Consider the following 14,243-nt stretch of genomic DNA (forward strand, 5'->3'; position numbering starts at 1 on the left):
GCGCGAGTGCTTTAGAAACCATTGCCCCTCTCACTGAGCGTGCCCCAAACTTTGACATATCTATACAAGCCAGTTTCACCACCTCTCACACCCATCCGGCTATGGTGGCTGATGCTACTTCTTTATGTGGTTTCCTATGCGCTATTAGTAATTGCGTGGTCGCTGTTGCTGGCATTTCTGCTGTCCTATTCTCGTAGTCCCTTATGCATGTTACTACGCACCACTTGGGATGCTCATGTAAATAGGGCTATGATATTGTGGCTGAACCAGTCTTTGTTCTCTGCACTAGTGTGAAGGTGACTCCTTTGTGTCCGTATATATTTCTGTTAACGTCTAGGGCCTTAACGTCTACCACTCTTCTGCATGATATCAGGCTGAGCAGCATGGCGAGCTTCCCGATAGCTGTTTCAGGGATAGGTACTTGTTCCCCGGCCAACGGGACAGAAGCCGCAGCACCACTGTCACATCCCACAAGTGATTATACTTCAGCTCTGGGGGTTTCCTGAACCAGACTCCTTTAATGAGCCTGATCACTGTGGTGTTCTCTCCCACTGGTATCCTGTCGACTGGCTGATGCCCTGCAGAAATGGCAGATCTGTATACTACTATGGTTCTAAATGCCTTCCCATCCTGTAGAAGTTCTGCTAGGAAGTTCAGTATTGCTACTAAAGGGGCAGAAACGGGATGAAAATTTCTCCTTTTGCACCACCGCAACCATCTATTCCAAGCTGCCTTGTAGCGCTGTCTAGTGGATGGGGCCCAAGATTCTGCGATGAGCCATGCAGCTTGCTCCAAAATTTTGCACACCATCAGCGGTAGCATCCCTCTCACTCTCAGAGGATGATATGACCCAATTGGGTCTGTGAGCAGGTGTTTTCCTGCTGGTAGTATTCTTGGAAAGTCTGTCAGTAGTTCCGACAGTGATGGGAACCATACTTGGGACTTCCATAGTGGGGCCACTATGATGATGTCCGCTGCTTCCCTGCAAGCTTTCGCTAGAACTCTGCTCATCATCACAAACAGAGGGAAAGCATAATGCAGGTTCCCTCTCCAGTCTTGGAGGAAGGTGTCTGCTCCCTGCACCAATGGGTCTAACCTCCAAGTGAAATATTTGCTTTTCTGTGTGTTCAATCTGGAGGCGAATAGGTCTGTGTGCACTGGCCTCACAGGTTCTCTATTCGCTGGAATACTGCTACGTCTAGTTTCCAGTCACTGGGATCGGACAAGTGTCTGGAGTTCCAGTCTGCCACTACATTGAGTGCCCCGGGCATATCTCTGCTGTCACTGATGTCCCCAACTGCAGACAGTAATGCCAAAGGTCCTTGAAGCCTGGACTTCATTCCCCCTAGATGGTTGATGGATCTGACTGATGCGATGTTGTCCATCTTTAGCAAAATACAAGAGTTCACCTTGCCCTCCGTGAAAGCTTCGATCGCCAAGGATCTCACTAACATCTACAGGCAGTTTATGTGCAGCTGGAGATCCTCCGAGCTCCATCTGCCTCCCATCTCCAACTCTATGCAACAGACTCCCCAACCAGCTCTGCTGGTGTCTGAATCTATTATTAGGTTGGGCCGGTCTCTGAATGTGGCTTTCCCGTTCCAGGCGTCCATATTCTGGAGCCACCACACCAGCTCTCTTCTGGATTTGCCATCGAGGGGTACCGCTTGCTGGTATTTTAGCCCCTATTATAGATGTCTTATCTTTAGTCTTTGCAGGACTCGCTAGTGCAGAGGCCCCAGAAATATCACTTGTATTGATGCTGCTAGGAGTCCTACAATTCTCGCTATTATCCTCAGCGATACTACACTTTTGTCTAGGCAGCTCCTGATCTCCCTTTTGATATCTGTCACTTTGCTGGCTGGAAACTCTAATGTGGATGTCCTGGTGTCCATGACGAATCCGAGGAAGTCTATGCGCCTCGTCTGGGTCATGTCTGACTTCTTTACATTTACCAGGCATTCGAGCAACGATAGGAGGTTTGTGACCCATTTCGTCTGAAAATCAGGGTCTCTTTGCCATCTGCCATCAATAGGATGTCGTCTAGATATATAATCATACAAATCCTTTTCTCCCTGATAGCTGCTGCTATCTGTCTCATGAGCTTTGTGAAGGCCCACGGCACAGAGGCTAGGTCAAATGGCATTGTCATGAATTGACAGAATTGTGCATCCCAAACGAATGCTAAAAAGGGGCAGCATTGCTCGTGTACTGGGATCGTGAGCTAAGCGTCCTTCAAATCTATCCTCGCCAGCCAGTCTCCTTTCCTCAGTGTGTCTTGCAGCTGATGTATTCCTTCCATCTTGAAGTGATGGTATACTGTTTAGCTCTCCTAAGTTTATTACGGGTCTGACCTTCTCTTTCCTGTGTACCAGGAACATTTTGCTGACAAACTTCGGTGTCTGAATGCATACCTATATAGCATTCTTCTGCTCTAAGCGCTGCAGTTCGCTGTCTAGACTCTTTCTCTCTACTTGCGCCATATGAATCTGGGGAGGGGATATGTGTCTGGTGCGGTGTGTGGATGAATTCTAGCAGTAGTCCTTCCTGTCTGCCGCACCCAGGTGTCGCTAGAAAGCATTGTTGAGTCCTCCCACCTACTGGCAGGTATGTGCCTTGTCTCACCTATGGGGAAGTTCTGTCCTCTTCCCGATCTCTCCCTCTGCATCCTCACGGGTATCTCCCTCTCAGGGGCAAGAATGTGTCTTGCTGCCTATTGTCCCATTAATAGGCTGTGTTCATTGGAAGTCTTCTCGCACCTTGATACTGACCGGGCGCTCGACCTCGATAGTGCCCAGTCCCGGCAAAAACTCTACCCGGAAACATGTTCTTGATGGGTGCCTGAGCTTTTTCTAGTGAGGTATATGTGCCCACAAATCTGCCCATTTCTTTCCCGAATGTCTCATCAAACAGGAGCCCCTGGGATGCCTCCCCTGCTTTGTGCTGGGGTCGATCTTCAGACATAATCCCCATCTCCTCTCTGACGAGATGGAGGAGTTGGCTTTACCTAATAAGCACACTGCTCTCTGTACCCAATTCGCTAGTGTCTCAGGGTCAACTTCCTCTCCCGTATCTCAGGACCTCTCCACCAGGTCCATTATTTTTGCCACGGGGCCTGCCATGTCAAGAACTTTCTCCTGGCAGCTCCGCCAGGACCTGTCTATCCCTTTCCTAGATCTGTAGATATTTTTGAGACGAAGGCCAGCATCTTGGGGTCTAGTTATGGGGCTCATCCGACTCCTCAATGTTCTTGTCTTTCCTCAATTTTTTTCTTGCGGGGAGTTGTGGCTCGTCCTCCTCCGCTACGTCCTCTCCTTCTTGGGAGGAGTGTGCCGGCTCTGGCAGCTGTTGAGGCTGTTCCTGCGGGTCTTGCCCTTCATTCCCCGTATTTTCCTCCCCTGGGTCGGGGGTCATGAGGCTCGGCGCTGCTGACTTGCGCATAAATGCATCCCTTCATTTCTTGAAGGCGTTGGTAGCCTCTGGGGCCTCCTCATCTGCCCCGTCTGATTGACCCGGGTGGTCAGAAGATGTTTTCCTCTTCCGGGTCTAATTACACCCCTATAGGCCTTCTCTCTTGGCCTTTGTGGACATGCTTTTCAGTTTGTCAGTGATCTTGTCTCTCTTTAGAAAGTTTCAATCGTCTATAGTCTTTCCTGCAGGGGACTTACCCCTTGAGCCATTGCATCTACCAGCGAGTTGCCCAGCACCTCTTGGAAGCTGTAGGCCAGGTCTTCAGCCTGCTTCTCCTCACTCCACTCAAATTCTGCCATTCTTTAGGGTGGTTTTGCCTTTTTTTTACCTGGTCTCAGATCTTGTGGTACGTCCAATGTACTGTTGTGAACTTGTCTTGTGGCTAGCACCTTATTGGCCGTATCTGTGGGGTCTGTGCTCGCACTTTGAACTTCCTCAGGCAGTTCTCACTGCTCATCCAAGTGCGGTATCTCAGTGCCTTTATTTGCTTTGGAGAACGATATGCAACCTCTCTCTGCCTCGTGGGAGTGTCAGAGTTGACTCTGTGTATGCGAAAAACTCTTAATCTTATTTGTTTATCCTCTGCGTTCTCTCTGAGGTTTTTGGTGTTGTAATAACGTTCTGCTGGCTCCAGGAGTGACTCCTGCGCTCTGAGGGTGGGGGCTGTTGCTGCTCCCTCTTTTCCTCCAATCCTTGTGCTCGTAATTAAAGCTAATGTGCGGGCTTTGTGCGATGTGACTGCGCCCCCCTCCCCAGGGTAGGGGCCGTCTCCCCCCTCCGGCTCCAACCTCCTTGTTGGAGGGGGTCGAGGCTCTCTATCTCACCCAGAGTTCAGCGGGTCCCTGGGCATGCCGAGAGTACAGCAAGGTACTGCGCTGGCTCTGGGTGTGAAATCTAATTGTTTATTTATATTGTGGAACCGTCGCACGCTGATCCATACGCGCCAGCTGATCATGAGCATTGCAGCTAGTTGCGCACACTAAGCTTGTTATATTAAACTTGCAATACACAATATCAATATCGTGCTATGCTCAGTAGAGAAATAGGCGACTTATCTGCTGAAGAGCAGGAAAAGAAGAGGAGGTACAGGAAGGAGTAGGAACACGTGACTGGTCTCAATGGACTACAGAAAGACTGAAATTGAAGGGAAATGTAGTTTTTTGAAGCAAAAAAAAGTATGTTTCAAAAGTTTCAATGTTTGATTGTTGAAAGTGCTGGAGACAGGAAATAATTGGAAGTTGAAGCATAATGCTCGCCTCCGGTCTTGACATAGAATTCCACCTTTATAATGTCTTTTGAAAGTAAATGCACAAACAGTTTCTTAGAACTGATATTATCTCCTGTGTTTTATTTTTAGTCTTCCATGAAGTTTAACGTACAACTTACAAATAAGTTAAGAAACACTTTTGTTGGAAGTAGGTAACTCATGTAAAATGAAGTTATTATTCTGATGTCAGGTTCAACATATAATATATAAAAGATAAATGTATGAACTGTTACCATGCATCAAGTTACAAATCAAAACCTCAACAGTAGAATTTTTAAATGATTTTACACTTGCGATTGTTGTTTTAGAGATATTTTCGAGGTCTACTTAATGTCTCCCATTTCCGACCCTGCCACTAATTTAAAAAATGCAGACAATGGGCTGGATTCACAAAAGTATGCCCCGTCTTGCTTAAGTCAGCTGCTTATATAGGTGGGGAAAGAAACAAAATCTTCAAGCATGCAGTGGGCTTTTGCACATGAAATGTGGCACTAATCCAAAATCTGAGTTAATCGGCATGCTGTGTAGTTACTAGTGCATCTCAGGGTGTATCACCGATTCACAACACAATGCTTTCCCAAAGTGGCATTCTTTTTGTTGGGTCAGGTTTGCCTTGTCTCAGGCCAGGTGCTGGGGAACAGGGGTCTTTTCAGTGCAGTGCCTGACAGTAATCGAAACGTTCGATGATAGCGTGGGTGTGAATATTTGTTTGGTTTGGCTATTAGATGGTGGTAAAGTGAAAAGCTGAAACTATTGCATTACAGTTCGGCTAGGGGGACATACCGATTTTAGATGTTGTTTGCTCATTTATCCATCCATTTACTGCTTATGGCCATGCTCATCCTTATGGCCATTCCTACCCACTTTCTGCCCCTCCCCGCCTAAAACCCATCCAGGGTCGGACTGGGACATTAAATTGTCTCGGTCAGCAATGAAAAAGTGGCCCACAGTTGTAAATGGCAATTCATTCCTTTTGTGGCACTCTTTGAATCACGCACAATGCATAGTTTTTGGATAAAATGTGATGCAAATTGTGCATTTTATTCAGCAACACTGGTCAAAACTATTAGCCACATAGTGAAGTAACTCATCAAACTGGCCCACATTGCCAAAAAAGTGGCCCACTTTGACCAAAAAAAAGGGCCTATAACAGCATTTTGCCTTTTTGGTTCGGCCATGGGCCTATTGTCCTATAGGCCAGTCTGAGCCTGAACCCATCCTCCTGTGAGTTAATGTCTTAATTGGAACTGTAAAAGCTTTACTGTTGTAATAAAATATCTTAACCAGGCCTGCCTTCAGACACTCGATTTATAAGCACTATGCCTGTCCTTCACTGAAGTCCTCTTAAAAACAAGCACAAGCAACACCAGCTGTTTTGGCTTGGGTGTAAGTACTAGCAATTTGCCAGACAATGGTATTATATGCCCAGGCACTCGCACCGTTTTGCAGTTGCTACCATTTCTGGTCAGTTAATACAACTACAGCTGGGCCTGTCAAGTGCCTTTTCCCATACCTACACAAAAGCCCCAACTGTTGGCATTGCAAATGCGTGTTTATAGGAGTGACTGGAGAGGGATTACTCTTACGCTTGCCTATTGCAGGAACTATCTCATAGGGATTAGCTGTAGATCAGCTGACTCCTGAAGCATGCCAGCTTCTGTTTAGTTCATTTCTTCAAGGAGTTTTCCCTGATTGGAACATAGACATTGCACAGTGTAGCTATCCACATGCACAATGTGTTTATGATGTGACAACATACATAACAGATGCACATGTGACCATTAGGGATAATATTTCATTTATATGTCCTTTGACTTCATTGTCAGCTGTGTTTCCGGTGATCCAGCCTGTCGTGTGAAGAAGAGGTGGGGTTGGGGATAGCTATCGCTGAGGTTGTGGATGTGATGAGCAGGCTGGGAGAGCTGCAGGGGGGCTGCCCTGTGTTATTGTGAAGGGCTCACGAGCAGGTGGATGGAAGTGGTGCTACAGCACGTATCATCAACAATTGAAATATCTGCCGAGAAGCCATGCACCCTTTGTCCCGATCTGATACCCTTTCTCTTTGGTGGACACTGTGCCGCCCGTGTGCAGGATTTTGGCTGAGCTGAGCTCACAATGATGCATGTTTTGTAGGTGTGTGGCCTTTATCTTTGCTAGATGGCGGGTTTAGGAGGGTGAGAACATGCTGCACTCGTTCAGGCATGCATATCCCCATGGGGTGTTTTACTACAACTTCCGCCGGCACTGAACATTCAATGATGAGGGCTGATGAAAGGGGTAGCTCGAAACATCTTGTTAGCTGCAGGCTGCATTTGCAATCCCCCCAACCACTCACTTCAGTATGCATATGCCAGCATTTAGTATTAATGCAACGTGTTAATAAATGCTCAGTAATGTCAAAGGTAACTAGCATGATTGTGTGTCTTTTGGGCACTAGAGTTAGCACTACCTTGTTGATACTCCACCAAGTAACAAAGTCCCCACCTAAGTAACACGTCTTCAATTAGCCTAGACTACCTTGTAAGGAAGTATTCGTTTCTTGTTCTCATCCTATGTAATTACACTGCACCAATGCAATTTTCTGTACATGCAATAATTAAGACCAAGTATACTTGTAAAATATGCCGTGATACCCTTGGGTTTGGGCATACAACAAATGCAATAAATAACATTTAAAAAACATATGCTTTGTTTTCATTTCCTGTCTACCCCATGTCTGCACACATTCAGATAACGAATGAACTTCTTCCCTGCTGTTGGTTGACAAGCCTTTTAGAATTGCTTCAGACCCACATTCCCATCATCCGCACCCAAGATATGTAATGGGGAGGGATGATGGGAGTCGCAGTGCAAAACACCCCATGAGACGCAATTGTGCTTGAAAACCTGTGGTCCCTATTTCTGTTCTGCGTATCCCAACATACAGTAGTAATGCAATGTGTATAGTAATGTGTAGTAATGTCCTTTGGTGTGACCTTGTTTTCTTTTCCTTTTAGATCTAGCCCCACCCAGGTTCAGCAAAATGCAAAGAAATTAATAGCGTGCTTGTGTCTTGTTGATTTGTACATTTTGATGCACATTGGAGGTGGTAGGTTGTTGGCCACCCCTACACTGTTGTGCACTGTGTAACTGCAACAGTGTTTGCACTCACCTGAAAGTCAGCTGACGGATCTGGGCACCATGGGCTGCCAGTATATCAGGGCAGCATATGTCATGCTACTGGCAATCTGCACGGTAACACAGATTGATTGCCAGAAAATAGGCAATTTCTCATTGTTCGAGCACCCAGTGACGGTCCTCTGCCAAAGGCCTGAGGCATGGTGGAGGAGCCCAGGGATTTCCCTGTGTACTCCCTTTGACACTGCATCACACCATGTGTGGGGGCACCCAGTTCAGCCTCCCTTGCAACCCTGTCCACCATCCCAGGCAACGGCTGGCGACTCTGTCACATTGGTCCACCCATAAATGATGGGTGCCATGGTTCGAGTCTGGTGAATGTCTACTTAGTTAGCGTTTGCAAAGGCAACTTGGAAAGGCATCGCATACTGGACACAGAAACCATCTGTATTTCTCTAACCTACCTCTCCCCAGAACCAGCTTTTTCAAAATGTTCTTTGAACTAAAGCTGCCCTCCCCTTGCTGCTCTCCGTTTCCCTCACCCATGCACATGCACCCCTGCACCGCTGACTAAGTGCTGAGGTCTACAGTCTTCAGCCCAATAAGGCCACAAAGGCCATGAACTGTGCGTAGCGCTGCGACACTACGATATCTTTCCTGCGGAGAGTGACGGATTCCTTCGAAATGTCTGTCTAGCAGCGCATGGCAGCATTCCAAACAGACAAAAAAGTTAAGGTATTGGCAAAATAGAACTTGACAATGGCCCGTAAAGCTCTTGACACTGATGGCGAGACTGCCAAGTGCAACGTCACTGCTGTTTCAATTCTGAAAACAGCATTTACCAAGACATGAAGTGTTTTCAGCTCCAATCTCCAATGCAGGCTCTACAACATGCAGTGGACCAAAGCTTGTCTTCATCAATAGCACAATGTTTTGAACTCAGAAGCCTTCCAATCAATTAGGGAGACCTCGGAAGAAGGAGTGAATCTTTCTGCAGTATTGTCATACAAATATGGGCAAAATGTGCCTCTGTAGTGCAATTTTACTGGAGCCTAAAGTTGAAGTTTCCAGCATAAAGTGCTTGCAATTTCAAATGGCCAAATTGCTACAAAATTGTGAAATGGTGGCAATTTGAGCAGTGAGATCCTCCAAATTGTGTGTTTCACACTGCCAAAAGTGGCTGTGTGAAATATGTTTCCCCCGACAATATGTTGAAAGAAAAATGTAAGATGAAATTTGACCATTTTGCTTTGCCTGTGGAAATTTCACCCACCCAGTCAGAAGTCCATCAAAAAGTCCATCCAACGAAGCACAACAACCTATTTATGGAAATGCCCTATTTCACCATGACTATTTCCCTGTCAGGCCACATTCATCAAACAGCGGCCTGGCGGTGAACTGTGCATCAATTTACTTTGCAATGAGGAAGCAGTGGAGGACTGTGGCCATGGACGTCATTTAGGGGTCACCAGGGGTCGCAACTGCGAACCCTGAGCTCTCCCTTGCTACCACTTGCTACCCCTTGCTGCCTCTGTGGTATCACTTGCTACCCCTAAAAGAAATGCAAAACAAATATAGATTTCTTTTTTAATTGGCTCTTTGTTTCTGGAGTGGCTCGTTTTATGGTAGCTATAGCCAGTAAAATAGCTCAGTGGGTTGAGTGCTGGCTGCTGCAATGTGTGTGTGATCTGCAGATTGCAGGTTCAACCCCCAGCAAGGTCAACTCAGCCTTTCATCGTGCTGAGGGTGCTAAATGAGTACCAACACAGGTTGGGTGATATTGTATGTATATTTTGTTCTATATGAAGTGCTTAAGTGTACGTGCTATATAATGACACATCATTATGGTTTGTCCTTGGACATCTGCTTGCATTCACAGTGATTTGGTAATATGGGTCTATACACACTGATATTAACAATACATATGGCGATCCATACTTGTATGAAATGTATATCACTTTACAGTCATATCGTAACCATATATTTTATAGTGTATGCCATGTGATGCCACTTTCTGTTTTGTTGAGGGGTGAAAGGTTGTCTTCCTTCACTTCCCATGAGGTCACTTCGGGGGTGGGGTCAAATGACATCACGCTCTGTGATGTCATCAGGGGCAGTGTGATGTCACTTCCGCTACCCCTGGCATTTTGGTGAAATAACGTCCCTGACTGTGACTTAAGGAGGGTTTTCGGAAGGGGTAAGGGTGTGTGTATGTGTTTGCGTATGTGTATGTGGGGTGCCTGTGTGTTTGAATGTGGGGAACAGGAGGGCGCGTCATGGGAATGGGAGGGCAGGTCGGGGACGGGGTGGCAGAGGTTTCCCACGCCAATACATGACTGGGCCTGGAGGGAGGAGGGTGGGAATGGGGGTTGCTGGAGTGTCCTCCGCATTATGAAAGAACAGGGAAGGGGGCGCTAAAAGGGGATTATGATACCCAGCAGCACTGAAATGGCCAGCAGGGAATCATCATAGAACCCTATTTACTGCCTCGGGAATCTGCCGCACTTTCTGTATTTCCCCCAGCTTAAAATAATGTATTTTCCATTTGTAGTGCCATCAGAAGGGCTATTGGCATTGGAAGGGTTTGTTATGTATGATGATACAGTAGAGTATTTTGTGTTTTTGTCTTTAGAGCCCATTACAAGTGTCCCGTTAGTTTTCTATTGTCATCAGCAGCGTTGCTTTAAAGCCAACACTTCTGCTACTGCGGGATGATTTCCAGGATGAACATTTGCCACTGAATGACATTATTGAGGGAGAGAACGCTCGGGTGCAAGACCAGCGAACATATAATCTCGGCAATGGGGTGGAGGTGTGAAGAATGAACCAAGGTGTACATTTATGTCCCTTCAGGAACTAGGCATACCTAAGGAGGATGGTGCAGAGGAAGCATAGATCAGGCTGCAGTAGAGTTGCAAACAGTCCACAACCATAACTTGTACTCAATCATTCCATGCCATGTTACTCAGCACTGATAGATATCTTTACTAATCATCCAAGTACCTCTGTCTTCTCATTAACGTTCCCATTCGACATGATTTTAGTCGCCTAGAGACATCCTTCTTAACAATCCTCACAAACTCTATCCCATTGACCACATGGACCACATTGTCCATGACTCCGTCATCAACAGTCCTGCAAACCTGTCTACTGGGCAACAGCAACATAACAATCCCCATCCCTCCTTGAAAATCCTTATCACAGTTACGCTGCATGCTCTATAAGAAGAACACGGGTTCCACCTTGCCAGACTACCCATTGCATGCCATTCGCCCAGAGGAGGAACAGGTCTTCGCAAGTGTCTGCAAACAATCCCCTGGCAAGCCGATTTCCAAACTCTTCAAGCGCCTGCCATATTTGAACATTATCAAGATAAAAAGGTTGACAAAAGTTAGCTTTAATGGGTGGGACAACATATCTCCCCTGCCTGTTTATCTGAGGGCCACAATATTGTATTTTGTGCATGCCCACTAAGCGAGGAATCACAACCAACACATTAGGGGCAACAAAATGAAGTCTTGAGGATGATTTGTCAACAGGTCTGGCCAGGTTTGAATTCCCACTCACCTGCCTCCTCCTCAATTCCAGTTTAGTCAGGCAGCTGTCACTCACATCCATCTCAGGCCAAAACATAATGGCTGCCCGAGTTACAATAGAAACACCCCCAGACATGAGCCCTCATGCCTAGCGCACCTTGCTTCACCCACCCCCCATCTGGCTCCTTCATCTGCATGTTCTTCTTTCCCTTCTCTCACTGACTTTGAAACTGCTAATTTGATTGCTACAGCACACACACCCGCTACTCCGTTGGATCCCATTCCTTCTTCTTTGATTCCAAAAGTCTTTCCTTTCCTGATCCCTTTTCTCATATCATTATTCAATCTCTCTCTTTCCATATCCTCTTTTCCTTCTTCCTTTAAAAATGCTGTGATTCTTCTTATGTTCAAGAAACCTACACCTTACTCTTCTGTTCCTGCAGATTTTCTGTACCTATCTCTCCTGCCATATTTCTACAAACTCCTGGAACACATTGTATACTCTCAACTCTCTACCTACCTTGATCATAACTCCCTTCTCTCTCCTTTTCTATCTAAGTTCCGCCCTCTTCACTCACCAGAACCTGCATTACTTGCTTTCAATGATGTTCTTCACACTGCTCGTCACGCAAAACTTTTCTCTAGTTTTAGTCCTCTTGATCTCTCGGCTGCCTTTGGCATCGGGATCACTCTCTTCTTCTTTCTTTTTCTTCTCTAGGTGTTTCTGTCCGTCGCCAAAGAGATGCCCTCTTATCTTGAAGATCTTATTTTCTGCTTCTTGGTCAGATAAAATGTCCACTCCTGATCCCCTCCACAGGAATCCCCAAAGCTCAGTCCTCGGCCTCTTTTTTTCCTCTTTACACTGCCCCATTTGGCCAAGTTATTTAATCCTTTGGTCTCACCTGCCACTTTTATGCAGACGATACTCAGATCTATCTCTGCTTTATCTGATTCTATCCACAATGACATCTCTTACTGTCTGCAAGCAGTTCAATCTTGGATGTGTTCTTGGTGCCCTCACATTAATCCAGCTAAAACTGTAATCCTCTTTTTTTCCATCTTCTACTATTCACCTGTCTCCCTCTCTCCCATTGATTTCCTTCCCCCATCTCTTATACCCTTTTCTACTTCTGCTCGCAAATTGGGGGTCATTTTTTACCCTTGTCTTTCCTTTCTCTCTCAGATTGCATCCACTGCTCGCAACTGCCTTTTTCAGCTAATATATTGTGGAGTAAATAGTGGTGAAATACGTTGGCGATATGGTCAATTTAGCCAATAAAAGGGACTGATATCTACTGATGTTACTCTCAAGTGCCGATTGTTGAGTACTTTTTAGGCAGGTCATTAACAGTAATTCATTTAATTGCAGCCGTGGAACATCCATTCAGCATGCAGACTGCCAATTTTATACCATACGCCTTTTGTGACTGGGAATGTGATTCCCAGGCTGTTTAGTTATTTTTGATAAATATACATTGATTGCAGGCTGGCATGCTTCATAGCTTAAGCCTCAGTTGACATGATACTCATCTGCTCCGCTTTCTTCTCATGCAAGATGCCTTCCTGCTGCTCCCACTTTGATGGCCAGCTTTGATTTGCTCCATCATAGCAATATTTCTTCTGGCGACAAATAGATGTTTCTGCATGATAGTGTAAAGGAGCTGTAGGGTTCGAGAGTCAGGTGCGATCCCCCAAGACAGCAGCTATAGGACACCAGGTGGCACCAGCTGAGGAGGCATAATGGGTGTCAAAAGGGACAAGAAGTGGTTAATTCTGGTCTAGGGGCACCACAACATACACCATGCCCATGTCACCCTCATTTGCAGGAATTAACCATCTTGTTCACGTCCTCACCCACCAAACAATAAAAATGGCCTGTATCCTTTCATGAGATCTCCCTTCCAGTAAACTATCATTACATTCTAATGTATTTTTAATCTCTGTTCATGGCAGTGAAACCACCCTTTATGCCATCTCACTTCACATTCTCTGGGGACAAACCAGGTTGAGAGCTGTACCAAAGTGAAAAGTCTATTTCAATTTTTGCGGCATACATACAACATGAAATTGATTTTTCGATGCCAATGCCCTGAGTGTCAGGCAGAATGCGATTACATAGAACTTCGATAAAATGACAATTGCCCAGCAATAGTTAAGGTGAGAGTGGTGTTTTCCAAAGGTTATGATCCACCCAGTTCACTTACTCTTCAGTGATCCGTTCATAATGGCGAAAACAGTACTCGAATTAATTGTATAGCTCCTTCACCTCTTATGGTAACTTGGGTTGATTGCAGGCCATACACTCTCTGGGGATTTGAGTCAGTACGGAAGCATCCAAACAACAATAGTAGTGTGGTACCAACATAAAATGAGCGTCCACATGATTCACATTGAATATAGATAATTTGCTCCAACACGGATGCATGGACTAAAACACTGAACAATCCCATGCCTTGAAATCAAATACACAGTTAAAAGGAAACATATATATGTGCTGATAACTCTCAGTATAAATGACAGGAGCGAGAAAAAGGAAGAAGAAATTTAGCAATTCGAAATTATTACTTTCAAAATGTCTTTAAAGTTAGAGAATGGTGTTGTAACTGCCTCTAGGGTCCATGGTATGAAGGTTACTGGCAGAACCTAGAAAAGCCTTTTTCCGGCCCTTAAGTCCATTCACAACTCTACCTTAGTCTTTTGTAGTTGCTCGACAGTGTCAAGCAGGTCTTCTCAGTGCTTTTCCAATGACCTGAGGAATGGTTCGATGATGAAAAAGCAGGCAATTCGGACTTGATGTTTCAGTTCAGTGAGTCAGTTGCGAAGGTACCCAATCAGCAGTGATTGGCGTTCAC

The sequence above is a fragment of the Ambystoma mexicanum genome, chromosome 1q (genome assembly GCF_040938575.1).
Source record: "Ambystoma mexicanum isolate Mex_15411 chromosome 1q, UKY_AmexF1_1, whole genome shotgun sequence".
Taxonomy (NCBI): domain Eukaryota; kingdom Metazoa; phylum Chordata; class Amphibia; order Caudata; family Ambystomatidae; genus Ambystoma; species Ambystoma mexicanum.